General features: G+C 42.2%; 1 long non-coding RNA gene across 1 annotated transcript in view; it reads left to right on the forward strand.

Moving 5' to 3' along the window:
• LOC133071750 (uncharacterized) overlaps positions 1–25,541 on the forward strand; it is a 28,514-nt gene extending 2,973 nt beyond the window's left edge. Inside the window, exon 3 of the long non-coding RNA XR_009696515.1 lies at positions 25,073–25,541. This is a non-coding gene — a long non-coding RNA (uncharacterized LOC133071750). The remainder of the gene's footprint in view (positions 1–25,072) is intronic.
• Positions 25,542–27,475: the final 1,934 nt, after the last annotated feature.

Raw genomic sequence — 27,475 nt, forward strand, 5'->3', positions numbered from 1 at the left:
TGTGCAGAGGGTCAGCCTATCAATTCCCAGTGGACAGGGATGCTACTATTACTAAATTAAACCCTGTCATTTTTGCTCATTTATCTGTATTTATTCACCTCAAATGTTCAAAGATAAGTCAGTATATTGAAAGTGTTTTCCTTTTTCAGAAAGGTACTCTGAAAAAGGAAGAAAGTTCTTCAATAGCTTCATTTACTGGCATTTCTAAATACAAAAATCCCTTTTGTCTATATGTGCATAAGTGATCTGGACAAACCCTTGGGGTTTTAATTCAACTTCATGGGAACCATCAAAATCTATTGCCAGACTTTTGACCTTGTTGCAAAGATTTATCCCCCATAGTAGTAGCTGTTGCTTAAAAAAATAAGTAATTGGTTTTTTTTCCATTTATTTTTATTAGTTGGAGGCTAATTACTTTACAGTATTGTAGTGGTTTTTGCCATACATTGACATGAATCAGCCATGGATTTACATGTGTTCCCCATCCCAATCCCCCCTCCTACCTCCCTCCCCATCCCATCCTTCTGGGTCTTCCCAGGGCACCATCCCTGAGCACTTGTCTCTTGCATCCAACCTGGGCTGGTGATCTGTTTCACCCTTGATAGTATACTTGTTTCAATGCTGTTCTCTCAGAACATCCCACCCTCGCCTTCTCCCACAGGGTCTAAAAGTCTGTTCTGTACATCTGTGTCTCTTTTTCTGTTTTGCATATAGGGTTATAGTTACCATCTTTTTAAATAAAAAAATAAGTAATTGTTGATATTTTTACTGAACTAGCTCTAGGATCCTCATTTGACCTTATAGTTCCTTATATAGGACAGACATTAATGCTGGCTGAGAACGCGCAACACTTTCAGCCAGCTGATTAACCTCCTGTGACATTGTTACTCTTGTACTCTCACATTACTAACTAATCACCACTCCAACCCTGAATTTTGCCACTCTGCCAGAGGAAGGTGAGTGGCACAATTGTCTTGCCTTTGTTAGGGGATGTTCTGTACGTGACTCAAATGTGTTAGAGAATGCCACTGAGAACTGTGGTCTAATATTATTTGTTGACGGCTCATACCTCAAAACTGAATCTGGAGGTTATCAAACAGGATATACTATCACCAACTTAAGCTCTCCTTTGGAAATAGTCCTCTGCCTGAGGTGAAAATCAGCCCAGATGGCAGAACTTTATTGCACTTAATACAGCTAGTCAGTTAACCGAAGACCAGAGGGTAAACATACCTAGAAAGATAGAATGTAAGCTTTTGGAGTAGTACCTGACTTTGAACACAATGCTGGAAGTCTCATTTTAAAAATGGACAAGTTAGTAAACTTTAGGTGCATTCCTACTTCTTAAGGGGTGACTGTTATGCAAATGGAGGCTCATGCAGAAAGAATGCATGCGTGTGTGTGTGCTAAGTCACTTCAGTCCTGTCAGACTCTTTGCAACTCTATGGACTATAGCCCACCAGGCTCCTCTGCCCATGGGATTCTTCAGGCAAGAATAGTGGAGTGGGTAACAATTCCCTTCTCCAGGGGATCTTCCCCCAACCAGGGATCCAACCTGAGTCTCCTGCGTTGCAGGCAGATTCTTTATATATTTACTTAAAACTGCTTTGGTGATGTCTAGAATGGAACCTCCTGGAAAAAAGAAACTGTGACTATTTATTCACCGCCTCTTCTAGCAGTTAGCGTGGTGTCTGGCACATGGTAAGCATTCACAGATTTGAATGAATAAACAATTAGAATGAGTCCCAGAGAGTGCTTATTATTTGGTGGTTGCTGAATGAACCGAGATATGAAGAGAGGGGAGAGAGCCAGAGACACCTCATGAGATGAGGGTATTTCAAATTAAGGAGATATTTTCCAATGACAGATGCAAATAAACAAATAATGACCATATCACTTTGTCATTCCATTCACATGTGTTCTAAATGTTCAGGGTAGGGGAAATGACAAGTCTCACAAAGCATGGCAGGATATGGTTGTCGTCAACCTCATTAATGAGACCTCTTAAGCAATTTGAAGCAAAATACCTTTCACACCAATGTCAAGCTTCAAAGAGGAGTTGGAAGTAAGAAGTAAAGGAGTGGTAGAATCAGTAACTAGGTTTCTCAGAAAAGTCTCCTCTGATTAGAACAATAAAAAAGAAATGTAGTAATTGCCTTTTGCTAAGACACAGAATTCAGAGAGCCTGGTCTTGCCTTCATCTGTACTTCAGATGGAGAGAGATGAAATAAAAGTAGATGTGGATGTAGCAGAAAGGAAATGAAGACCTTCCTTGGGATGAGTAAAGCAATACTTTCTCCAGAAGGAGGAGAGGCGGGTAGAGAAAGCTTCCTCCAAGCAGGAAAACTGAGATTATTGCAATTCCTTCAAAGCAGGAACCAAGAGGAAAGCTGTGGGAGACTTCTCAGAAGTCTGTGAACTGGCCCAGAGCTTGAGGCTCGCTGCACTGAACAGAGAGTGAGGAGAGTTTCAGAGGCCCTTGGCTCAGAGTGATGGTGGGTGGGGGAGCAGTGATAAAGAATTGGGTGGCTGCTGGTCAAGTAGCAGTGGGAAAGTAGCCTCTGGAATCAGGCAGATGGAACTCAGAGCCTGGCTCCTCCGCGTCCTACAGCATGTGTGTGTTAGTCACTCAGTCGTGTCCAACTGCTTGTGACCCCATGGACTGTAGCACGCCAGGCTCCTCTGTCCATGGAATTCTCCAGGCAAGAATACTGGAGTGGGTTGCCATTCATTTCTCCACTGTATCTTCCCAACCCAGGGATTGAACCCTGCTCTCCTGCATTGCAGGCAGATTCTTTACCATTTGAGCTATAGGGAAGTCAGCACCAGCATAAACTTGTGCAGTTTACCCGTCTCTCTAGAGAGACCCCAGTTCTCTCCTCTGTGAAAGGAACCTAATAATAGTGCAGGGAAGGAATGACAGGTGTAAAGAACTCAGCCCAGTACTTGCACTGACGGAGCACTCAGCAAGTGGGAGACCTTGGTCTCTGCGGTTGTAGCCATTTGTGGCCATAGCAGAGAGTGTGCCACTTGATCCTGAGTGTGGAGAGTATGGACTGTCTCGCTCAGTCTCCTTCTCATGGGCCTTACTAGAAGTGAAAGTGTTAAGTCACTCAGCCGTGTCCGATTCTTTGTAACCTCATGGACTGTAGCACGCCAGGCTCCTCTCTCCATGGAATTCTCCAGGCAAGAATACTGGATTGCCATTCATTTCTCCACTGTATCTTCCCAACCCAAGTCTCCTGCATTGTAGGCAGATTCTTCACTGTCTGAGCCACCAGGGAAGCCCCCTTACTAGAAACTGGACAAACTACATTCTCTGGACTCCCAACTAGCACTCTAGAAACAAATTAATTTTAGCCAATTAGATGTACTTCCATGAGACTTAAAAGGTGGAAGACATTTCCTGCTTTTTTTTTTTTTTTTTAACTGTTGATTGTCACTGGCAAACAAGGCAGTAGAGACATGGAACTTTTGGTCCTGGGATCCAGAGGCAGTGTGGCCTCCTGATACCAGGAACACAGTCTCAGCTCTGGTTCTTGACATCAGCAGCCCTAGCAGTGGCCCCAGAGGTAGCTCCCCTGTAGGTCAGTTCTGTAGTATTCTAGAATGGATTTCCAGAGGCCTAGTCTAGAGTCCATATACCTTGACCCCTCAGTGATTTTGTAAACACCTTATTCCTTACATTAAGTCCCTTCACAGTTAAATACCTAGAGCCATGTCCACTACCAGCACTCAATCCTGACTACTACACTAGGTGTTTGGATTTATTTCTTTCACAATCTCAATTGTTGTCACATTTTTCACATGTGAAAAAAAAAGTGTTTTTAAAGTATCATTCACTTTACCTGGTGACATTATCCTCCCTGAGTTATTCGCACCTCCTGAAAGACTGACGAATTACCCCATCCCTATGTAACTAAGTCTGAGGCATTGTCATGTCCTGGTGACAGCTGCCCAAATTGCTACTGTGGTGCTGCAGAGGGAGTAATCAGAGTCAGAAGGATCAGAACGGAGCAGACTTCACAATCCCCAACCAAGAAAGGAGAGCCCAATCAATACTGATGTGCTTATGGAATATTGAAAGTGGAGTCATTGACGAAGAAGAATTTCCCCAGTACTGCTCAAAAGAGATGGAGTACTAATGACTCAATGTGAGTCTTTCTGTCAGCTTGGCAGATTTAGCCTTTTCATCAAGAATGACTCACCATGCCTCATCAGTGACTGTATTGCTTTAAAATAATCACTCCCTTTGCAATGGACTCAAATCCTCTTCAGAAGGAATGAAGTAAACACACTCTGCAACCTTTTCATGTTGGTTTCCCTGTTGATAAAAGACCATGCTACCCATCTGACACCTGTGCTGGTGCGGTTGTAACTTCTCTATCTCCCTGGACACTAATGAGTTAGCATTCTAGATTTTTTTCAGCTTTTTGTGAGTCTGGAATCAATTTATCAATGATTCAGCTTTCCAGAGTCTGAAAACTGTTGTACAGAGAAGTGAGAATAGCTTGTGAACCTACTGATCTGAATCAAAACTCTGAGCTCATCTCTATACTGCTTCTGCTGCTAAGTCGCTTCAGTCGTGTCCGACTCTGTGCAACCCCATAGGCGGCAGCCCACCAGGCTCCACCGTCCCTGGGATTCTCCAGTCAAGAACTCTGGAGTGGGTTGCCATTTCCTCCTCCAATGCATGAAAGTGAAAAGTGACAGTGAAGTCGCTCAGTTGTATCTGACTCTTTGCGACCCCGTGGACTGCAGCCTACCAGGCTCCTCTGTCCATGGGATTTTCCAGGCAAGAGTACTGGAGTGTGCTGCCATTGCCTTCTCCATGAGTTCAAGAGATATGGATTCAAATCCTGATCTTAGGCTTCCTGGCTCTGTGATCAAGTTACTTTACTTCTCTGTTTTTCATTTTCCTAATGTGTAAAAGGAACCAATAAGAATACCTACTTTTAATGCAGATGGCCAACAAGTGCATGAAAAGATGTTCAACATCATTAGAGAAAGGCAAATCACCGCCACCATGCCATACCCCCTCACACCTGTCAGGATGGCTATTGTCAAAAAGAATACAAATAATAAATGATGGCAAGGATATTGAGAGAAGGGAACCTTCCTGCATTGTTGGTAGGCATGTAAATTGGTGCAGCCACTGTGAGGAAAATGCTATGGAGTTTTCTCAAAAAAAACCTAAAAGTAGAACTACTCTGTGTGTGTGTGTGTTAGTCACTCAGTCATGTCTGACTCTTTGCAACCCCAGGGACTATAGCCCACCAGGCTCCTCTGTCCATGGAATTCTCCAGGCAAGAATACTGGAGTGGGTAGCCATTCTCTTCTCCAGGGATCTTCCCAACCCAGGGATCAAACCTGGGTCTCCCACATTGCAGGCAGATCCTTTACTGTCTGAGCCACCAGGGAAGCCAGAACTACTGTGTGACCCAGCAAGTCCACTCCTGGGTGTGTTTTTTAAAAAAAAAAGAAAGAAACACTAATTGAAAAGATGCGTGCAGCTTAATATTCATAGTAGCATTATTTACAATTGCCAAGGTATGGAAGCAACCTAAGTGTCCATCAACAGATTAATGGATAAAGAAGATGTGCGTGCACGCGCGCGCACTCTCTCTCTCTCTCTCTCTCTCTCTCTCTCTCTCTATATATATATATATATATATATATACACACACACACACACACACACACAGTGGAATATTACCTCATACCTCAGTCATAAAAGAAATGAAATTTTTCCATTCCCAGTGACATGAATGGACTTCACATTTAAATTATTTGCTGAATGTCACAGGAATGCAAAGATGAGCAAGTGATAATCAAAATCCTTTAGAAATATCTGATCTAATAAGGTAGGATGCAACCTGTGTATAAGTAACAATGGGTCTGAATGTCTGAATGAGCTGTGCTGTGTAACTCAAGATCCCATCCAACTTAGACAACAAACTTAAGTGGGACATACTTTTTGGAAGAGGACCAGGTCTCTGTCCAGTGATGGGTAGAAGGAGTGTTCCAGGAGGAGGGCAGTAGAAGAGTAATAGTATGGAGATAAAAATAAGCCTGATGGGACTTTTGGGGGATAGAGAAGTGGACCTTAAAGGCCGACTCGAACTTGAACAGTCGGATTGCAAAAGCAACCACAAATGCTTCCCCATCCAGCATCCACAACTTAGGTAATTCTATCCCACACTGACACTGGACTTGGTCATGCAGCTCTTTTTGACCAGTGGGATGGATGGCAGCAAATGTGATTTAGGTAAAGACATGCTGCTGCTGCTGCTAAGTTGCTTCAGTCGTGTCCGACTCTGTGCGACCCCATAGACGGCAGCCCACCAGGCTCCCCCATCCCTGGGATTCTCCAGGCAAGAACACTGGAGTAGGTTGCCAGTTCCTTCTCCAATGCATGAAAGTGAAAAGTGAAAGTGAAGCCACTCAGTCGTGTCTGACTCTTAGCGACCCCATGGACTGCAACCCACCAGGCTCCTCTGTCCATGGGATTTTCTAGGCAAGAGTACTGGAGGCAGAAACATGAGAAGAGCTTACATGTGTAGGCTGATCCACCCTATACGTGGAACCTTTTTGCTGCCACGTGAACAATCCAGCTTTAGCCAGTTGGATGGTGATGAGAAACATGTGGTCCAGTACTCTCCATTGCCCAAGTCAACAGGCAGCACTGCCAGGGGGACAGCAATCTAGCTCCCTGCAGCTGGCCATAGATCAAGAGCAAGCCCAGTCAACACCAGCAAGGGAATCACCCAGTGGGGCCGATGCCAGGGAACTGTGCGCATGTTAATGGTGGTTGTTTTAAGCCAGTGCATTTGGCCTGACTTGTTAAACAGCAAAAGCCTGCTGATAATGAGAGTGAGAGATATTCAGAGGTGGGGGCAGGTGAGCAAATATGACATGCTATGCACATAGATGTATGCTTTCGAAATTGTAGGCACATTGTAAATATTAGATTAAGCAAAATAATTGTTAATTTCAACAACATTCCCAGGTAATTCTTTGGCACTATTAGAGTTTGAGAAGCACTAACTTGTCCTAAAAATGCAAACTGAATCCACATTGACCACTAACCTAGTCTTTCATTTTCTAGTCAGATAGTTTTACTTCTTTAGATGCTTTAGTATACCTTTCTTCCTGCCTACTTCCTACTATAGCTTTAGTAAAAACAAAACACACACATCAACCTCCCCCCCGCTGCAGAACAACAACAAAAAACCCACCATTATCCTTTGATATTATCAAGAAACTGTATGTGTGTGTTTTATTTCCCCATCCAGGTTTTGAACTAACTAAGAAATAAGACAGAGGATAAAGCAGAAGGGAGCTAAAATATTTTCTTTGTCACTGATAAAGTCTAGGTTAAAGACGTGCCAAACGGGCTTCCCTGGTGGCTCTGACCAAAAAGAATCCACCTACAATGCAAAGGACATGGATTCGGTCCCTGGGTTGGGAAGATCCACTGGAGAAGGAAATGGCTGCCCACTTCAGTATTCTTGCCTGGGGGATTCCATGGACAGAGAAGCCTAGCAGGCTATAGTCCATGGGGTCGCAAAGAGTTGGACCAGACGAGCTACTAACCCACACACAAACAGCAATGGGATTCCCCTACAGCATCCAGAATTAACCAGACTTAACCATAGTGAGTGCTGACCCAGGGCAGTCTCCCCAAAGAGAAGGAAGAGGGAAGTTCTAGCTAGGGGAGGGGGAAGAGTTAGTGAGGGGCTGGAGAGAGCCAGAAGAGTTGCCTCTGCATAAAAGAAACTCTGGGAATGGAGACAGATATCAGTATGTGTGTGGTGGTGGTAAGAGAGATATATTCTGTATAATGTTGTCATGGGCTTCTCTTGTGGCTCAGCTGGTAAAGAATCCGCCTGTAATGCAGGAGACCTGGGTTTGATCCCTGGATTGGGAAGATCCCCTGGAGAACAGAAAGGCTACCCACTCCAGTATTCTGGCCTGGAGAATTCCATGGACTGTATAGTCCAGGGGGTCACAAAGAGTTGGACACGACTGAGCAACTTTCACTTCCTGCTCCTACCACCACTTGGATGACAACAGAGAAAAGAAAGAAAAAAGAATGTTGTCATCCTAATTGCTTAGAAGTCTCTTAAGAGCCAAATTTTTAAGAAATGATGTGTAATGATGATTAACTGATGGTGTAATCTTTTGCTAAAAGGAAATAATATTGTAATTTGTGATTTTAAAAAATTAGACGGAGTTCAGGCTGAATAGTAATGGTAACAAAAAACATGTTTGAAAGTTTATGAACAGAATAATACCAAACTGAGGTGAATGAAAAGCAATGTAGATTTGGGGGAAGCAAGAATTTATTTATGAAGATTGATATTTGGCCCAGGAATGGAAAAGACCCATCAATGACTTCCATGTGACTTCCAACCCTATGACTTTGAGTTGCCCTAAGACAATGTACTATTACTATTAATAATGATCATGGTAGCAGTAGTTAAGCTTTTTGAGCACTTACTGTGGGCCTGATACTGAACTATAAGAACAATATTTTATTTAAGCCTCATAACAAGACAGTGAGGTCAGTGTTTTTATTACCACTCTTCTCATTTTGTGGATGAGGAAATCAATACTTAGAAAGGTTAATGACTCATCTAAGGTCACATAACTAGTAAGTGATAGAGTGAGGATTCAAACCAGGGCACCAGTTTTTTGGTCATCTATACTCATGATCTTCATTTTGACTAACTTTTTATTATTTCCATTTCAAGTGCAATACATTTTTGGTGTATTCCCCCCAAATTAGAAAATTCAGATTTTAAAAAAGAGAAGAAAATAAAAATCACCTATAGTTTTCCAGAGAAAGATAACCGTTTTTATTAAAATTGTATATACTCATCCAGTCTCTCTCCTGTGCACATATCTACTACTTCTGTTGTTGTTTTACAAAGAGTAAATATATTGTATATGTTTCATTACCTGCCTTTCATACTTTAACAATGCATTATAAACATTTTCCATGTCATTCTAAAGCATGTTTTCTTCTGTAATACCATTTTAAACATCGTATTTTATAATGTTATGAATTCATTATAATGTATTTAACCAATTCCTATTGCAGGTTATTTAGATTGTAAAATATTTTCACTGTTATAAACAATTCTGTGGTGAACATTTTTATAGCATCATCTTTGCATTCATCCTTATTTCAGACATTATTTTTGCCTACCTCAAAGCCATTTCTTCTCCTGGTGTTTCCTTCTAAGGAAACCTCAGTTTTTAGACGTTAGAAGAGAGATGTCCTTTGAAGTAGACAACTTTCCTCAACTCCTGTTGTGATTTAGTGTGGCCACATGACTGAGGTCACACATTCAACAGAGTGTGAGTGAAAGCAATCAGGCCATTTCTAGTCAAACCTCAAGAAGTAGCTGTGCTTCCCCCGTTCTCTGTGTACCCATCCTCTAGAGAGGTACAGCTGCAGCTGTGCGTAGCCCCAGAGGGTAACCGTGTTAGGCAGGGTTCGCTAGAGAAACAGAACTAATAGGATATATATAGAGAGAGAGGGAAAGAGATTTACTACCAGCAATTGGCTTACATGGCTAGGGAGGCTGAAAGTTCTGAGATCTGTAGATGGCAAACTGGAGATCCAGGAAAGCAAATAGTACAGTTCTAGTCCAAGTCCAAAGACCTAAGAACCAGAAGAGCCAATGGTGTAAATTCCAATCCACATCTGAGTCCAAACACAGGGAAAGACTGATGGCGCAGCTCACAGACAGTCAGGCAGAGATAAAGAATTCTTTTGTAATCGCCTTTTATTTTGTTTAGGACTTTAATGGATTCGATAAGGCCTGACCACATTAGGGACGACAGTCTGCTTTATTCAATGTACTGATTCAAATATAATCTCATCCGGAAACACTCTCACAGATACACCCAGAGATAATGTTTAACCAAACCTCTGGGCACCCTCGACCCCGTACAGCTGACAAATAAAATTAACCATCAAAGTGACAGAGTCAGAAGATGAAGAGAGTGTGGGTACTTGATTGCCAGTTGAAAGAGAAATGCTCACTGGATAGAAGATCTTCCTTGAACTTTTCTTTCAGTAAAAAAATAAACTCTATTATGTTGGAGTCATTATACGAATATCTCTGCTCTCCCATAATAGATGTTGCTAAAAAAACCACACATTCAGCAAAATTATACATTCAAAATAATGCTTTTAGGAATATTATATTTATAGTCAGACCACTAAAAATGTATGCAAATTGATAACGAGGGCATGAACAAAAACAGTCATTGGTACCTTGGGAGACAACTTGGACAGTTCAGGCAGGAAGCTCAGCATGGTTGGAAGTTGCTCCAAGGCTAGTAAAATGCTATTAAAAATAATTGTATGGAATTATAGAGATGGAGAACAGATTAGCTATTGCTCAGGGTTAGAGACGGTGGTGGACTTCCCAGGTGGCACAGTGGTAAAGAATCTGCCTACCAGTGCAGGAGACCCAAGAGATGTACTTTCAATCCATGGATCGGAAAGAGCCCCTGGAGTAGGAAATGGCAACCCACTCCAGTATTCTTGCCTGGAAAATTCCATGGACAGAGGAGCCTGGCTGGCTACGGTCCATGAGGTCGCAGAGTCTGACACCAGGGAGTGACTGAGCAGGTACGCACACAGAGATGATGGGAGAGGAGGCTGGCTGTGGCTGTGAAGTAGTGGCACAAGGGAGCCTCGGGAGATGGAAGAGTTATGTAGCTTAGTGTCAGTAGTAGTTATGCTAATCTACACGTGTGATAAATTTGCATAGATCTACACACACACACAGAGCACACACAGTGTGTGTAGAACTGGTCAGATCTGAAGAAGCTCCATAGATCATACCAGCCACCAGTATCAGCTTCCTGGCTTTGATGCTGTACTACCGTTGTGCAAGATACTACCCATGGAGAAGCTGGGTACGGGGCATATGAAAGCTCCCGATACTTCTTTTTTTTTTAAATTTCCAACAAATCTGTAATTATTTCATAATCAAAAGTTGTTTTTCAAAAAAAAATGGGCAGAAATTCTGTCTGTGGTTGCAGAAACAATACAGATGGAAAGGAGATTCTGAGCCTGGGGAGCTGCATCTGGGTCACCAGAGGAGAAATGCAGACTGCCCTGAGCAGGGCGAGGAGGATACCTGTCTGGAAGGAAGCCCAAGATACTGTAGTTATTTTCATTTTCTTAACAAATACCTGAAAGAGTTCTTGCCTGTTTATCAGCCAAGGTGAGGGATTCTTCCATTCCCACCAAAGGTCATAATTCTACTCTTACTATTCAATGAGAGTAACTGATATGTAAATCAGTAACATATCAGAGTTACTGACATATGAAATATGGTACTTCTTCTTTCAAAATATGTTACAGTTTTGGATTTGGCTTGTTTTCTTTGTTACAGATCTATTTAGCCATTTAGAAAGATATATACTTGATTGCACATGGGACATTTTCAAAATATAAGCCATAAAGTATTTAAGGGACAGGGAGTTTTCTGGGAAGCTTTGAGTCATATGAACCAACCTGCCTCTTGTGAAGATGTCCAGATGTATTTCTGGAAATAGGCTTCTACAGACAGTTGATGTCCCAGCCCAGTGTGTAAAGGAATACATGAGGCTTAATCAAAACATAGTGACTTTAAAAACCCTCAACTCAGAGGTCCTAACCATCAGTGCATAGACGTCACCAGGGGCATTTGCTTAACATGCTGGTTATCTGCTCTCCCATTCCCAGTTTCTGAATCCTTCCATCAAGAGGTAAGGTCCAGGAATAGGCAACGTAACAAGCTCCCCAGGCAGTGTGGCTGGTGCCTGTCTGAGGATCTCTCTTTGAAAAACAGACTTAAAACCTCAACAAAGAAGGAGGCTGGTCCACTAGCTTTTAAGTATTTAGCTGAGTTCCTGCTGAAATAGTGCAATTTGGCTGAACAGTGAGCTGTGGAAGAGACAAGTAGAGGCGATGCTTCAAAGACATGCTGAGCAAACTGAAAAGCAAGTTAAAGTACCATGACATTGTTCCAGTAGCCGGGGACTGACAGCAGCTGACAGTTGTGCTGGTACCAGTGTCACCTCTGAATGCAAAGAACATTGGGTATTTTGACTTATTTCAGCAGGGATAAAATGTTAGGGAGGAAAATATTCCCTTAACTAGTTTCCTCCTCTGAAGCGTCAGTGTAGAATAATAATGTCTTATATTCATGCATCAGCTTTCCAATCACTGACTTATTTGAAGCCATCACAAGAGAGAGCTTTTAAATTATCTGCCCTTAGGCAAATGGTACATTTCTCAAAATTCCTTGACTGGTTAAAAAAAAAAGAGAGAAAGAGAGAAAAACAAATGTACTTTTGAAAAACACATCCCAAGTTCTTTATAGCTTAGAAATATCTCCTTCTTGGGATTTTAGGAGATGTCCAGTCAAAGTAAAAGTGAATACAAACAGAGGCAGAGTTCTGGTTAGAAGTTGGTTAGGACATCAAGGACAATTCTCTGCCCATGGGACACTAAGTTGCATTTGAATTTATAAAAATTATGAGATCAGTTTTTACCAAACACTGTCCTAAACATTCATTAAAGTAAAATTTATTGCATAAAGTTAAGAAAACTATAATTATATCAATAAATGCCAGCAAAACTGAACAGAGACCCTAAACTGCATTTGCAGTACTCTGACTTTGAAGCTTATTTCAGTTCAGTTCCATTCAGTTGCTCAGTCATGTCCATCTCTTTGTGACCCCATGGACTGCAGCACACCAGGCTTCCCTGTTCATCACTAGCTCGCACAGTTTACTCAAACTCTTGGTCCGTCGAGTCAGTGATGCCATCCAACCATCTCATCCTCTGTTGTCCCCTTCTCCTCCCGCCTTCAATCTTTCCCAGCATCAGGGTCTTTTCCAGTGAGTCAGTTCTTCACATTAGGTGGACAAAGAATTGGAGTTTCAGCTTCAGCATCAGTCCTTCCAATGAATACCCAGGACTGATTTCCTTTAGGAAGGACTGGTTTGATCTCCTTGCAGTCCACAGGACTCTCAAGAGCCACCAGAAAGCTGAAGCTTATTTATCATACGTAACTCTGTTCCGGGCTTCCCTGGTGGCTCGGTCAGTAAAGAATCCACCTGCAATGTGGGAGACCTGGGTTGGATCCCTGGGTTGGGAAGATCCCCTGGAGGAAGGGATGGAAACCCACTCTAGTGTTCTTGCCTGGAGAATCCCCATGGACAGAGGAGCCTGGAGGGCTACAGTCCTTGGGGTCGCAGAGTCAGACAGGACTGAGCGACTAACACAAGACATTCCGTTCTACAAGTGAGATGACAGTTCTCCTGGTGATAATAAAAGCAGAATGCCTCTGACTGCAACCTCACTCACTCACTCTCTCTTTCCCACCAGGAATATTTCTTTTAAGACAATAAGTGCATATTTGTTTTAATTTAAATGCTATCTCCTCTAGTTTCTTCATCATTCATCATCTCAGACATGCAATGAAGGATTCCCCTGCAAATACAAATCAGCATATGGGCCCTCTGACTTGTGCACAAAAGATTCTAGAAATCTACAAATGGGGAGAGTGTGTATTTCAGTAAAGACACCACCATTCATCCATGTACTCAGGCCAAGATGTCAGTGAGCCACCTTGATTCTCCTCCCACCCCAGCCCCTCATCTGACACATCAGTGTCTTAGCTCTGCCTATCATAACAATATACCACAGAGTGGGTGGCTTAAACAACAGAAGTTTATTTTTCACAATCTGGAAGAGGGAAATAAAAGATCGGGGTACCAGCCTGGTTGGTCAGGGTGATAACCCTTTTCCAGGCTTGCTGGAGGCTCAGTTCTTGCAGCTTTCTTACAGGGTGGTGAGAGGAAGTTCTTATAAGAGTACCGATCCTATCATGGAGGCTGTACCCTCATAACCTCATCTAATTCTAATTACCTCTCAAAAGCACCACCTTCTAATACCATCACACTGGGTGATGGGGATTAGGGCTTCAACATATGAACCTTGGCGGGGGGTCGGGGGAGGGCTGGGGGGGGTGCTGGGAGGTGGAGACAGAACCATTAATCCATAACAATCAGCAGGTCTTAAAGTTCCACCTTCAAAATGCACCCCCAGATCCAGCTACTTCTTACCACACTCACACTTATCTAAGTCACCATCATCCGTCTCCTAAATTATTGCAGGGTCTCTTCACTGGTCCCCTGCTTCCACTCTTCCCCTGACTGCAGTCAGAGTGATCTTTTTAAAACATAAGTCATATTCTGTTGCTTTTCTGCTTAAAACCTTTTAAGGCTTCCCCTTGTGCTCAGACACCCTTCTGCGCCTCTGATCTCTCCAGCTTACTACTTGTCACCTTGCTCACTCCACTCTGCCATCCTGGTCTTCCTGCTGTTTTTCAAAACCCAGCACTCATTCCCACCTTGGGCCTTTGCTTTTTAGGTGACTCTGCTGAGAGTGCTCATCTCCTAAGTCTTTGCACTGCTGACTTCCTTTGGGTCTCTGCTTTATGTCAGCACATCAGAAAGGCCTTCTCTGAACCATCCTAAGGCAGTTCCTTCCACCCCAAAACAACCTTTCACCCTGCTCTATTTTTCTTCAAGTGCACATCTCTGCCTAACATATTAAATTGTTATTTGTTTTTGTCTGCCTCCCACACTAGAAAGTTCTCCAAAAAGCAGATATTTTTCTTATTCACTGCTCTGTTCTTAATGTCTAGGAAGGACTTGGCTCATATTAGGTGCTCAATAAATAACTGCCGGATGAATAAGTGGAGAGTTCTCCATTGTTGTTTCCATAATGACAATTCCCAATCCCTAGGGTTAGGGTCTCGAATTTTGAGGCTTGGGTGGTATCACAGGTTAGATTCCCCAGGAAGCAGACTCTGAGATGGAGATGAGCATACAGGTTGTTTATTAGCACCTATGGGAGGAAAGGAAGAAAGCAGGACTGGGCAGTGGGAGAAGTTGAGCTGTGACGCAGTCTTAGTAGGAGCTTCAGCCTACCTTACGAGGAATTCTGAAGCTAGATGGACCCTCAGAAGCTGTCCCAAGGGGACAAGGAAGCCCTCTTAACTGATGCCATCTTAGCAACCGGGGATTTAGTCCTCCTCTCCCAAGTGGCACAATCTTGGTTTAATCATGGTCATGCCAAAGAAGCCTGTGGCTCTTTACCTAGAGACCTCATAATATGGCATCTGGTTCCTCAACAGTGTTACAACACTCCAGGGGCTGGTTCATGGTCTTCCAAATCCAAATCTCATACTCTGGTGGTATGAGAACAGAGAATATGGACCTGTCTCAGAAGTGGACTCACATTAATTCTGGTTCACAGACAGCAGTGCAGACAACTGGATGGCAATTTACTTTAAGAGTGACATAAATTTCACCCAAACTGCAGGTGTCAGGAAGACTTGTCCATTCTTTTCAGAGCCACCTACATATACTTTCCCAGGCTATGTATTGCAGAACCCTAGAGCTGCCATTCACGTGGACTGCAGTGAGAACGGTGTAACCCCCACCCATACCGTGCAGTACACCAGCCCTGAATAACTAATATGTTGGTTGGAACCAGGTGAGGAGAGGCAGGTAGGGAGAGTTTAGAAGTTGGTCCCCAGATGACAAGGCTTGAGACAGTCCTCCTCACTGCCAAGACAGTCTTTCCAACAGAACCACAGTATTATATGAGGCCTGTTGGCTAAGGTTGCATCCCATGTGTAGCTTTTGAACGAGCTCTCTCTTTAATCGTATTTATCACCAAGAGAAGAGGGTGCACTCCACAAGTGAATTCATTGCCCCTCTGCATATAATATAGTTTAAATAGCTAAATACGAGATACTAAATAACTAAAGCTAAAGTTTATTTTAGAATATTATCTCAATAGGTTTAAAAAACACTTTTGTATTTTTCAAAAAGCAACCACAAATATATGTCACTATATACTACATTTCTTATGGTCCTTGGTATATAAAACTTTTCTGTGCTAATTTAGATAATTAGAAGATACAAAAAGTTTGCATTTAATTTATGAATGAAGAATCTAGTTCAGTAATCAAACAGAACAGTTAACTCCCACCTGTGTCACTTAGCAGCTCTGTGATCTGGGGCAAGTCACTTGGTCCTCTACGCCTCAGTTTCCTCATCTATAAGACGTCGGTAGGAACAGCCAGTTCAGAGTGTCCCCTGGAATATGAAAGAAAGTTACATGAAACAGTGCATGTAGAGCAACAACATCTAGTGCTGCTGCTGCTGCTTACTCACTCACGGCCGACTCCGTGCGACCCCGTGGACTGCAGCTTGCCAGGCTCCTCTGTCCGTGGGATTCTCCAGGCGAGAGTACTGGAGTGGGCTGCCATGCCTGCCTCCAGGCGTCTTCCCAACTCAGGGATTGAACCTGCATCTCTTATGTCTCCCGCATTGGCAGGCGAGTTATCTACCACTGGTGCCACCTGGGAAGCCCAAATTAACACAGTGTACTTTCATGTTGTACTTTCATAATAGTCACATATGATATGTGGCTGTTAGTGTGTTAAGTGGACTTTCCCCCTCCCATTATCTAGATGGATGGTTAGAATTTGCATGAGGTGGGCAATAGCATATAGTCACAGTTCTGCTCTGAATTTTTAAGGTTTCCATGTATTCATTGCCTCAACAGCATGTCTCTCGGATTCCTGTCCTGGCCTGTCCTGTGGTAATTGCTAACAGTTGCTAAGTCATGTCTGACTTGCAACCCCATGGCCTATAGCCCACCAGGCTCCTCTGTCCATGGGGTTTCCCAAGAAAGAATACTGGAGTGAGTTGCATTTCCTTCTCCAGGGGATCTTCCTGATCCAGGGGTTGACCTCGTGTCTCCTGCATTGCAGGCAGATTCCTTACTGCTAAGCCACCGGATGATGTACAACATAATAAATGTAATTAAAACTGCTCTATATTATATATGAAGGTTTTAATTTAAGAGTGTAAATCTAAGAACTCTTGTCTTGAGGAAAAATATTTTTTTCAGTTTCTTTAATGTATCTATATGAGATGATGGATGTTCTGCTACGATAATAATTTCATAATGTATATAAGTCAAGTTATTATGTTGTACACCTTAAACTTATTCAGTGCTGTATGTTAACTATATCTAAATAAAACTGGAAGAAGATGAAAAAAAATAGCCACAAATAACATATAATGAATGGGCATGGCTATGTTCCAACAAAATTTTAGTTACAAAAACAGGCAGTGGACTAGATTTGGCCTGAGAGCCTAGCTTGCCAACCCCTGGATTGGATAAAATGATTGATTTCATGGCACAATAGTACTATCTATGCACTACTTTTCCTATTCCCTTTCTTGTAGACTCTTGAATTGATACTCAGTGATTCCAGAAGAATCTGCCTCTCCTTGCTTCTTTCTTAATGAGCATGAATTATCATCAACTCCAAGAGGAGAAAGAAGGCTTCTAACCTTACCCATTCAACTCAGGGCTTCAAAGCCCAAGAGAAAAATAGATTTGCCAATTGTCCTTACTGATCCCAACACATCCAATGTATTTGAATAGCCATTTGACATTTTCAAGAATGCTAACAGATGCCACATAATTAAGTGTATCATCTGTGCTATCACATGTTACTCTGCATTTTGTGTTGTTACTTCCAAGCTCTACCAGTTGTGGATCTTAGCCACCAGTAGGTGGCATCCCCATTTAATATTAATAATGAATACTCACCTAGTTGCAGCCCTACTTTAGGAAATAAGACCCCTTTCAAACATTTCAAAATAGTTATTTGTAATTTATAATTACAAAATAATCTTTTAGCCTCCTAGAATTCCATCCAGATGGCATTTAAATGTATTTAAATTAGCCTATAGTGGACTGAATTATGCAACCCCCCCAAACAAAGTTATGTCCACACCCTAATTTCTGAAACCTGTGAATGTGACCTTATTTGGAAAAACGGTCTTTGCTGGTATAAGTTAAGTATCACAAGAGGAGATCATCATGGATTACCTGGGGAATTACCTAAAGTCAATGGCAAGTGTCCTTGGAAGAGACAGAAGAGGAGAAGAACTGGGAAGAGAGATGGCTATACACAGATGGAGGCGAAGACCGGAGTGATGTCGCCCTGTGCCAAGGAAAGGAGGTGAAAGAGGCAGGGAAACATCCTCCCCTAGAGCCTTCAGAGGAGGCAGCTTGCCAACATGTGGATTTTGGACTTCTGGCCTCCAGAACTGTGAGAGAATACATTTTTATTGTTTTAAGCCACCAAGTTAGTGGTGGCTTGATATGATAACCCTAGGAAACTAACAGACAGTCCAAAAAATAAAAAATAAAACAGAGTGAAAATCATGGCAGATTGTTTAACAAAATTGTGACAATTCAAACTCAGTTGCTTAACTAAAATGTGGCTCAGATGGTAAAGCATCTGCCTGCAAAGCAGGAGACCTGGGTTCGATCCCTGGGTCGGGAAGATCCCCTGGAGAAGGAAATGGCAACCCACTCCAGTACTCCTACCTGGAAAATTCCATGGATGGAGGAGCCTGATAGGAGGATGGAGGAGCCTACAGTCCATGGGATCGCAAAGAGCTGGACACAACTGAGCAACTTCACTGGTTCACTCAACTATAGATTTTCTATGACTGATGCTGAAGCTGAATACTCCAGTACTTTGGCCACCTGATGCGAAGAGCTGACTCACTGGAAAAGACCCTGATGCTGGCAAAGATTGAGGGCAGGAGAAGGGGGCAGCAGAGGATGCGATGGTTAGCATCACCAACTCAATGGACATGAAATTGAGCAAAGTCTGGGAGATAGTGGAGGACAGAGGAGCCTGGCATGCTGCAGTCCTTGGGGTTGCAAAGAGTCGGACACAATTTAGCAACTAAATAACAACTACAAATGCATATATCACTGTGAAAATGAATGTTTCTATCATTTGTGATTCAGAATTGTATTGGAAACCTGTATTTTGATTTCCGAAGATAACAGACCTTGTCTGTTTTCCAACATCATACCCCTCCCATACATCATTCAGGAACAAAGAGGCATTCAGCTGTCCATGACAGCTTTACCAAGTGCAATATTAGAAACAAAGCAGGAACCACATTGAGAAATAAGCACAATACAGCATCCCTGACTAAGCCATTCTTGTCTTATTTATTATGACCTCATACAGGACTCATTCAAATACATTCAGCAAGCACTTACTGTGCACCTAGCAAACACCAGACTCACTGCTAGGTGCTGAGCAGTCAGAGATGAGTCAAATATAGTTCCTGTGGTTTAGTTGAAAAAGTCAAAGTTGCCTGGAGGGACAAATGAGGAGTCAGCTATGGTGCATGTGACAAGTGAGAGAGCAGAATGGTGATGGGCGCACAAATAGAGGCATCCCTGACCTGCGTGAACAGGAGGAGGAGGAGGAGATGGAATCTGGGCTGAATATTGAAAGTGTGGTTGGATGGATTTCAGGCTGGGGCACCTAACATCAGGGAGCAGCTAGTGAGAGCATGGGAAATTGGGTTGGCATATGTGTATTAGAGAATCATATTACAGAAAAGCTGAAGATGCGTATTAAAAAGCAGAGACATTACTTTGTCAGCAAAGGTCTGTCTAGTCAAGGCTATGGTTTTCCCAGTAGTCATGTATGGATGTGAGAGTTGGACTATAAAGAAAGCTGAGTGCTGAAGAATTGACGCTTTTGAACTGTGGTGTTGGAGAATACTCTTGAGAGTCCCTTGGACTGCAAGGAGATCCAAACAGTCCATCCTAAAGGAGATCAGTCCTGGGTGTTCATTGGAAGGACTGATGTTGAACCTGAGACTCCAGTACTTTGGCCACCTGATGCGAAGAGCTGACACATTTGAAAAGACCCTGATGCTGGGAAAGATTGAGGACAGGAGGAGAAGGGGACAGAGGATGAGATGGTTGGATGGCATCACCAACTCAATGGACATGAGTTTGGGTAAACTCTGGGAGTTGGTGGGACAGGGAGGCCTGGCGTCCTGTGGCTCGTGGGGTTGCAAAGAGTCGGACACGACTGAACAACTCAACTGAACTGAACTGAAGACACAAACAGACCTGTGATGGTGAAGGGCCTTGGTAAGGGGTTCAGATTTCATCCTTAAAAACATTTGAGTGCCATTAAAGGGTTTTTCATCCATGACTAAGTGACTTGATCAGATTGGGCTTTCCTGGTGGTTCAGATGGTAAAGAATCCACCTGCAATGCAGGAAACCCGGGTTCTATCCTTGTGTCAGGAAGATCCTCTGGAGAAGGGAATGGCTAACCACTCTAGTATTCTTACCTGGAGAATTCCATGGACAGAGGACCCTGGCAGACTACAGTCCATGGGTCGCAAAGAGTCGGTCACAACTGAATGACTAATACTTTCACTGCTTTCACATGATCAAATTGCTTTCTGGAAATGTTCATGTGCTGCTGTGTGGATGGGGCAGAAGTAGTCAAGGAAATCATATTGAGAAACTGTTGCAGCTATCCATCCAGGCTTTTGGAAAACCTGCAGTAGGGGTGATGAGGAGCAGAACGTCTGGAGAGGGTATTAAGGGGCAATTCTTAGGACTAGCTATAGGGTCAGAGAAGAGGGAAAAGTAGATTTTTAAAATTACTCTCTCTTTCTCTCTCTCATTTTTGAACCCCAGAAGGATTAAGTACTGTCTTTTTATTCATCTCTGTACCAGCCCAGCCACTTGTACAAAAATAAGCCTTCAATTTGTTAGTAGTTGAATCAATTTCCTAGGTTTCTATTAGAAGCTGAGGTTCCAGGTACTTTCCGCAATGCTCTCAGAATGCCCTTCACTTTCAAGTATATAAAGCTGTTGTAAGAGATAATTTACAGCTCTCAGAAGGGCTTCCTGTTTTTGTTCGTCTGCCCATTTAGCAGCTTCTTACTGGATTAATGGCCTGGTGCATGAATCATGGCGACAGCTCGCTCAGAATTAAGTGCTACCAGGAGGTTTCGGGAGAGCCATCTCTGATGCTGCCTGGAGCCCCATGCAAAGTTCCGCCATAGTTGAGGCCCCTCACTCAACACCCCCCCGCACCAAGTCTCCCTGGCAACTGTAGCATGCATGTGTCTATCATTCTATAGAAAGACCTGCTGTTTGTGTCTCCCTGGCTACAATCCCTAAAGAAATCCCTACAGCACTGCGTATGGAAGTCTTTTTCAATCATTTTTGGACTGACTGAGCAAGCAAATCACTGTGGTTCTGAAGTGGTGGATACAACTGAATAGCAGACTGGCTTCCTAAAGGCAGAGTACCTCCAACGCACTTCAGCACATTGGCTTTTACAGCAAGAAGAGAAGAAAACTAGAAAATGTAAAACTAAAGACTATGCAGGAGCAGCAGAAGTAGCAACGAGTCATTCAAGAGGGAGAGGTGACCTGGGGCTGGGTTGGACAGAGAAAGCCTTGCGGAGATGACTTGAGTTGGGTCTTTAAAGATGGGATTTAGCCAAAGTTTTGGAGGCAGTGCTATTGGCAGCTTGGGGCTAAATGACTCATTCATGCTTCATGCATGGCATAGTGCTTGGCACTCCTGACTCCTGCCCACTAAGCACCAGGCATTTAAAATGTTCCCTGACACCCACATTCCCAGATATCCGCTGGAGCATTTCAAACAAGCTAAACATGAGATTTATAATTAAATTTTGTTCATGACATGTCCAAATGGCCCCCCAAAATCATGTTAAACGCTAATGTCAGATTCAGTTAAGAAACCAAAGGCATGTAGTAGATGGAATATGGGCTCTGAACTCAGACCTAATTTGAATCCCAGCCTCACCAGTTACTAGCTAGTTTCCCTGGGCAGGTTACTCATGTTCTCTCAGTCCGCCTTAACAACTTGAAGATGAAGATCATACTCCCTCAAAGCAATGTTGGAATCTCATCATGTTGGAGGAGGTCATTGAGAGGACGTGACCCCAGTTGACCCTCAAGCTGGACCCAAGTGGTCGAGGCTCCTTGCCCCCTGCTACTCTGTCCTTGGAATGTACATTTTCCCACTGTACCTGCACTAGGAGAGACTTTAAAGACATAGCCTTGAGAAAACAATGTGTTATTGAGACCATCTAGACAGTATCAGACTTCGCAGGTGGCTTAGTGGGTAAAGAATCCGCCTGACAACACAGGAGATGTGGATTTGATCCCTGGGTCAGAAAGATCCCCTAGAGGAGGAAATCGCAACCCATTCCAGCATTCTTCCCTGCGGAATTCCGTGGACAGAGAAACCTGGCGGGCTACAGTTCATAGGGTCACAAAGAGTTGGACATGACTGAAGCAACTGAGCGTGCCTGCAGACAGTATACATAACTGAACCCCATTAAGGCTTCTACATAAACTCTTAAATTTCTGGTGGGTAGGTTGGGCGATCTACTTAGTGTTGTGACCAAACAAGACAAACCTTATATGTAAGGCCCTTTGCTTATTAAAACTGCCACCTACCAAATCTGCAGTGATTTGCCTCTTTGGTCTTTCCATGTTCTCCAAGTAAGGGGACCAGTTTTGAATAATATTTTTTGAGATGTATCCACGTTATTGTCTATATTAACATTTCCTTCCTTTTTATTGCTGAGTAGTTTTCCATGGTATGGATATACCACACTTGGTGTATCCGCTTACTTAAAGGCAATGGACATTTGAAGTGCTTCCAGTTTGGGACTATTATGACTAATGCTACTATAACCATTCATATACATGTTTCGTCTAGACATATATTTTCATTTCTCCTGGGTGAATACCCAGAAGTAGAATTCCTACTTGTATGATGTGGATGTATGGTAATGACTCTTTACCTTTTTAAGGTAATGCCATGTGAAGTGAAGTCACTCAGTCATGACCGACTCTTTGTGACCCCTTGGACTTGTAGCCTACCAGGCTCCTCCGTCCATGGGATTTTCCAGGCAAGAATACTGGAGTGGGTTGCCGTTTCCTTCTCCAGGAGATCTTCTCGACCCAGGGATTGAACCTGGGTCTCCCGCATTGTAGGCAAACGCTTTACCATCTGAGCCACCAGGGAAGTCTGAGGTAATGCCATACTGTTTGCCAAAGTGACTGTATTCCCACCAGCAGTACCTGAAAGCTCCAGTTGCACCACATCCTTGCCAATATTTATAGGGTCAATCTTTCTCCCTTTCTCCATTCTAGTGTATGGTGGTATCTCATTGTGACTTTACCTGATATTTCTCTGATGGCCAATAGAGTTGGACATCTTTTTGTGTGCTTATGAAAATGTTTAATCAAAATATTTATCAAATGAAATGCCAGAATGCTGTTATTAGAAGCAAGGTTTGCAAACAGGGAGACTTGATATCTGTCCTTTCATGAGCACAGGAACTACTGAACAAATTAAACAGTGAGCCTCCAAATGGTATACAATAGTAATATTAAAATTCTGTAATTGCATTTTTGGGATATCTCAACTTGCAGAATGAATCATTTGTTGAAGCACCTATTTTTAATTGGATAAATTTATGTTCTGTACTGGAATAAAATGAAATTTAGGAGGCCTATAATTATACACAATCATAAGTAGAGACAACTTATTTGATGAGGTTTTTCTTATGAAATATTTGTTGAAGAAAGGCACTCTGAATGAAAGCAAAAAAAAAGAGCATCTGTGAAAATATTTGGGCTGAAATATTTACACATTTCAGCATGCAAAAACTTAAAATTGTGAATATCCTTGTTTTAGTTTGCTAGGGCTGCCATAGCAAAATTCCACAGACAGGGTGGCTAAACAGTAATTTACCTTCTCTCAGTTCTGGAAGCTGGAAGTCTAAGAGCAAGGCGTCGACAGGTTTATTTTTTCTTGAGGCTTTCCTTGTTGGCTTACAGATGGCTGATTTCTGGCTGCGTCCTCACCTGGTCTTTTCTCTGTGCTTGTGCCTTCCTGGTGTCTCTCTGTGTATAATTTCATTTTATTATAAGGACTCCAGTAAGGTTAGATTAGGGCCCGTTCTAATGAACTCATCTTAATGTAATCACTCTTTAAAGACCCTATGTCCATGATACAAATGAACTTATTTACAAAAAAGAAACCAACTCATGGACACAGAGAACAAACTTATGGTTGGGGCGTGAGGGAAGGTTAGGGGGAGAGCATGGTTGGGGAGTTTGGGATGGACAGGTGCACACTGCTGTTTAAAATGGATGGCCATCAAGGACCTGTTGTCTAGAACAGGGAACTCTATTCAGTATTATGTGGCAGCTTGGATGGGAGGTGGGTTTGGGGCAGAGTGGATACATGTATATGTATGGTTGGATCCCTTTGCTGTCCACTTGAGGTTATCACAACATTGTTAATCAGCTATACTTCAATGTAAAATAAAAAGTAAAAAAAATAAAGACCTTCTGTGGTCACAATCTGAGGTGCTAGGGATTCAGGCTTTAATATAGGAGTTTTAGGGGTATAGAATTCAGCCTACCACACTCTTCCATTTAGCAGACTAGTTCTGACATCCCTTTTACTTCCACATAACTCAGGAAGAAACATGACCCCTGGCATCTAGTGCAGGGTATAAATGGGTCAGAAAGTAAATGCCCTCTGCCTAGCAATCTGCAATTGACCTTTTTCTCTGTGCTTTCCATGTGTCAGCATGGACCTGCCAGGCTCCAAAGTCCACCTGATTAGATTAATAATATCTACCTGGCTTTCTCACTTTGGCATATTTTTTTTAAAAATGGTGTGTTTCTTATTTATATAAGTAACATATGCTCATGGGGATGTGGCAGGCATCAAACACTGGTAAGTACATAGAAGAAAATAAGATCACTTCTAAAAAAACCACCCGGGCATAGCCACCATTACTACATTGGTCGTATGTGCATCAAAAATATTTTGTCTATGAAAGAGCTTCAGTCAGTTCAGTTGCTCAGTCATGTCTGACTCTTTGTGACCCTATGAACCACAGCATGCCAGGCCTCCCTGTCCATCACCAACTCCGAGAGTCCATCCAAACCCATGTCCATTGAGTATGAAAGAGCTTATGTACTTTTTAATATAAAAAGTAGAAATTACAACGTATATCATTTTTTAGCTTTGTTTTTTCCATGCCTTGTAGGGCCACCCAAGACAGACGGGTCATGGTAGAGAGTTCTGACAAAACGTGGTCCACTGGAGAAGGAAATGGCAAATCACTTCAGCGTTCTTGCCTTGAGAAGCCCGTGAACAATATGAAAAGGTCCCAAATAGACACATGGAAAGCAATTCAGCACAACCTCCAACAAAGAGGAACTACTGCAAACGAATTCACAAGTATCACACACTCTCCTCCTTTGCTTCAAAAATACACAGTCTGTCTTCTGGGGACAGGTTCTGGCAGTGTATAAGAAATACAGGTGTTTATCGTGGTATGCTCATTCCATTTCCACAAGAAAGAAAAAATTATAGATTAAGAGAGTCATCAGCCCAGCAACATAATATCCTTTGAAACAAGTGCTAGGTATTCCATTGCCTAGTAGAAATTATATCAGAACTCATTTCCTACTGATAGATATTTTTGGTTATCTCCAAATTTATTAAACAATATAATGAACATCTAAGATATGCCTTTTGCACTCTTGGCTTAATATATTAATATTTCCTTGGAATATATTCTTAGTGGTTGAATGTATGGGTTGAGGGTATGTGTTTTTTAAGTTGTGATAACTATTTCTAATCTGTTCTCTAGAAATGTTATAGCAGTTTATATCATTTCTATTATTTTGGGTATGTGTGTGCTCAGTGATGTCCAACTCTTTGCAACCCCATGGGCAATAGCCTGCCAGGCTCCTTGGTCCATGAAATTTTCCAGGCAAGAATAATGGATCCAGTTGCCATTCCCTGCTCCAGGGGATCTTCCCAACACAGGGATTGAACCTAATTCTCTTGAGTCTCCTGCATTGGCTTGCGGATTCTTTACCACTGTGCCACCTGAATATTCCTTTGAGTGAAATTGAGTCCCATTTGGTAAACTTCCCTGGTGTCTCAGATGTTAAAGAATCTACCTGCATGCAGGAGACCTGGGTTCAATCCCTGGGTTGGAAAGATCCCCTGAAGGAGGGCACGGCAACCCACTCCAGTATTCTTGCCTGGAAAATCCCCATGGACAAAGGAGCCTGTCGGGCTACAGCCCATGCAGTTGCAAAGAGACAGACACAACTGAGCGCGCGTGCACACACACACACACACACACACACACATTTAGCTTTTAGAGTAACTGTCAGACGGTTTTCCAAAGCAACTGCACCATTTTATATTCCAGCAGCAATGCATAAGGATCCCAATTTCTCCGTATCCTCAGCAAATTTGTCATTGTCTTTTACTATAGCAATATTATATGTGACATAGTATCTCGTTGTGGTTTTGATTTGCATTTCTTTGGTGATTAATGCTGTGAATATCTTCTCATGTGTTTATTGGCCATTTTGTATATCTTCTTTTAAGAAATGTCTATTCAAATCCTGTGCCCATTTTTAATGGGTAATTTCTCTTTTAATGTTGAGTTGTAAGTGTTCCTTATCTGGATAGTACTGATCCCTTATCAGATGTATGACTTGAAAATATTTTCTCCCATTGTATGTCCTTTCACCTTCTTAATAGTGCCCTTTGAAGCACCAAAGTTGTAAGATATGAAGAAATCTATTTAATCTATTTTTTCATTTCTTGCTGTGCTTTAGGTTTCATATCTAGGAAACCATTGCTTTACTTAAGGTCAAGAACATTTGCCGCTATGACTATTGTAGTTTAAATTCTTACACTTAGGTCTCTGGTTCATTTTGAGTTGTTTTTTGTATATGGTATGAGGCAGGATCCAACTTTATTCTTCTGTATGTGGATATTCAGTTGTCCTAGCACTATTAGGAAAGACTAACCTTTCTACCACTGGATTGTCCTTGGCACCTTTGTCCAAAATTAATTGACCATAAATTGGTTTATTCTCAATTCTGTTTTATTGATCTGTATTCTGTCCTCCAGCCAGTAGCTTTATTTTTCACACAGTCTTAATTTAAATAATTTTGTAATAATTTTTGAAATGAGAAAGGATAAGTTTCTCCAAACTAGCTTTTTTTTAAAGGATCATTTTGAATAGTCTGCATCCCTTCCATTTCCAAATGTATTTTTCTAATATTAATTCAAAAAATACTTTCTATGTTAAGGATAGTAACCTTTTATCTACTAAACATATAGCTATTTTCCCTTGGATACTATTTATTTTTTTCTATTCAGTAGTTTTAATTTTTAATTAGTTTATTAATCTATAATCTTTCATTTACAGTTTGGGGATTTTGGCTATAGCTAACTTTTTGGAACCTCAATCTTAGTTCTGCCTAAACCTATGGCAGTCATTTAATCCTCCTGATAGTGATCCCTGATCACTATGAAACTCAAACTCTACCTAAGTCATAGTATTTGTTGGTCTCTTCTTAGGTAAAGAGTGTGAGAGACTGAAAATGGCCAAGAATTCTTTGACATTTCTCCAATC

Source organism: Dama dama, chromosome 17 (genome assembly GCF_033118175.1).
Source record: "Dama dama isolate Ldn47 chromosome 17, ASM3311817v1, whole genome shotgun sequence".
In the NCBI taxonomy this organism is placed as follows: Eukaryota; Metazoa; Chordata; class Mammalia; order Artiodactyla; family Cervidae; genus Dama; species Dama dama.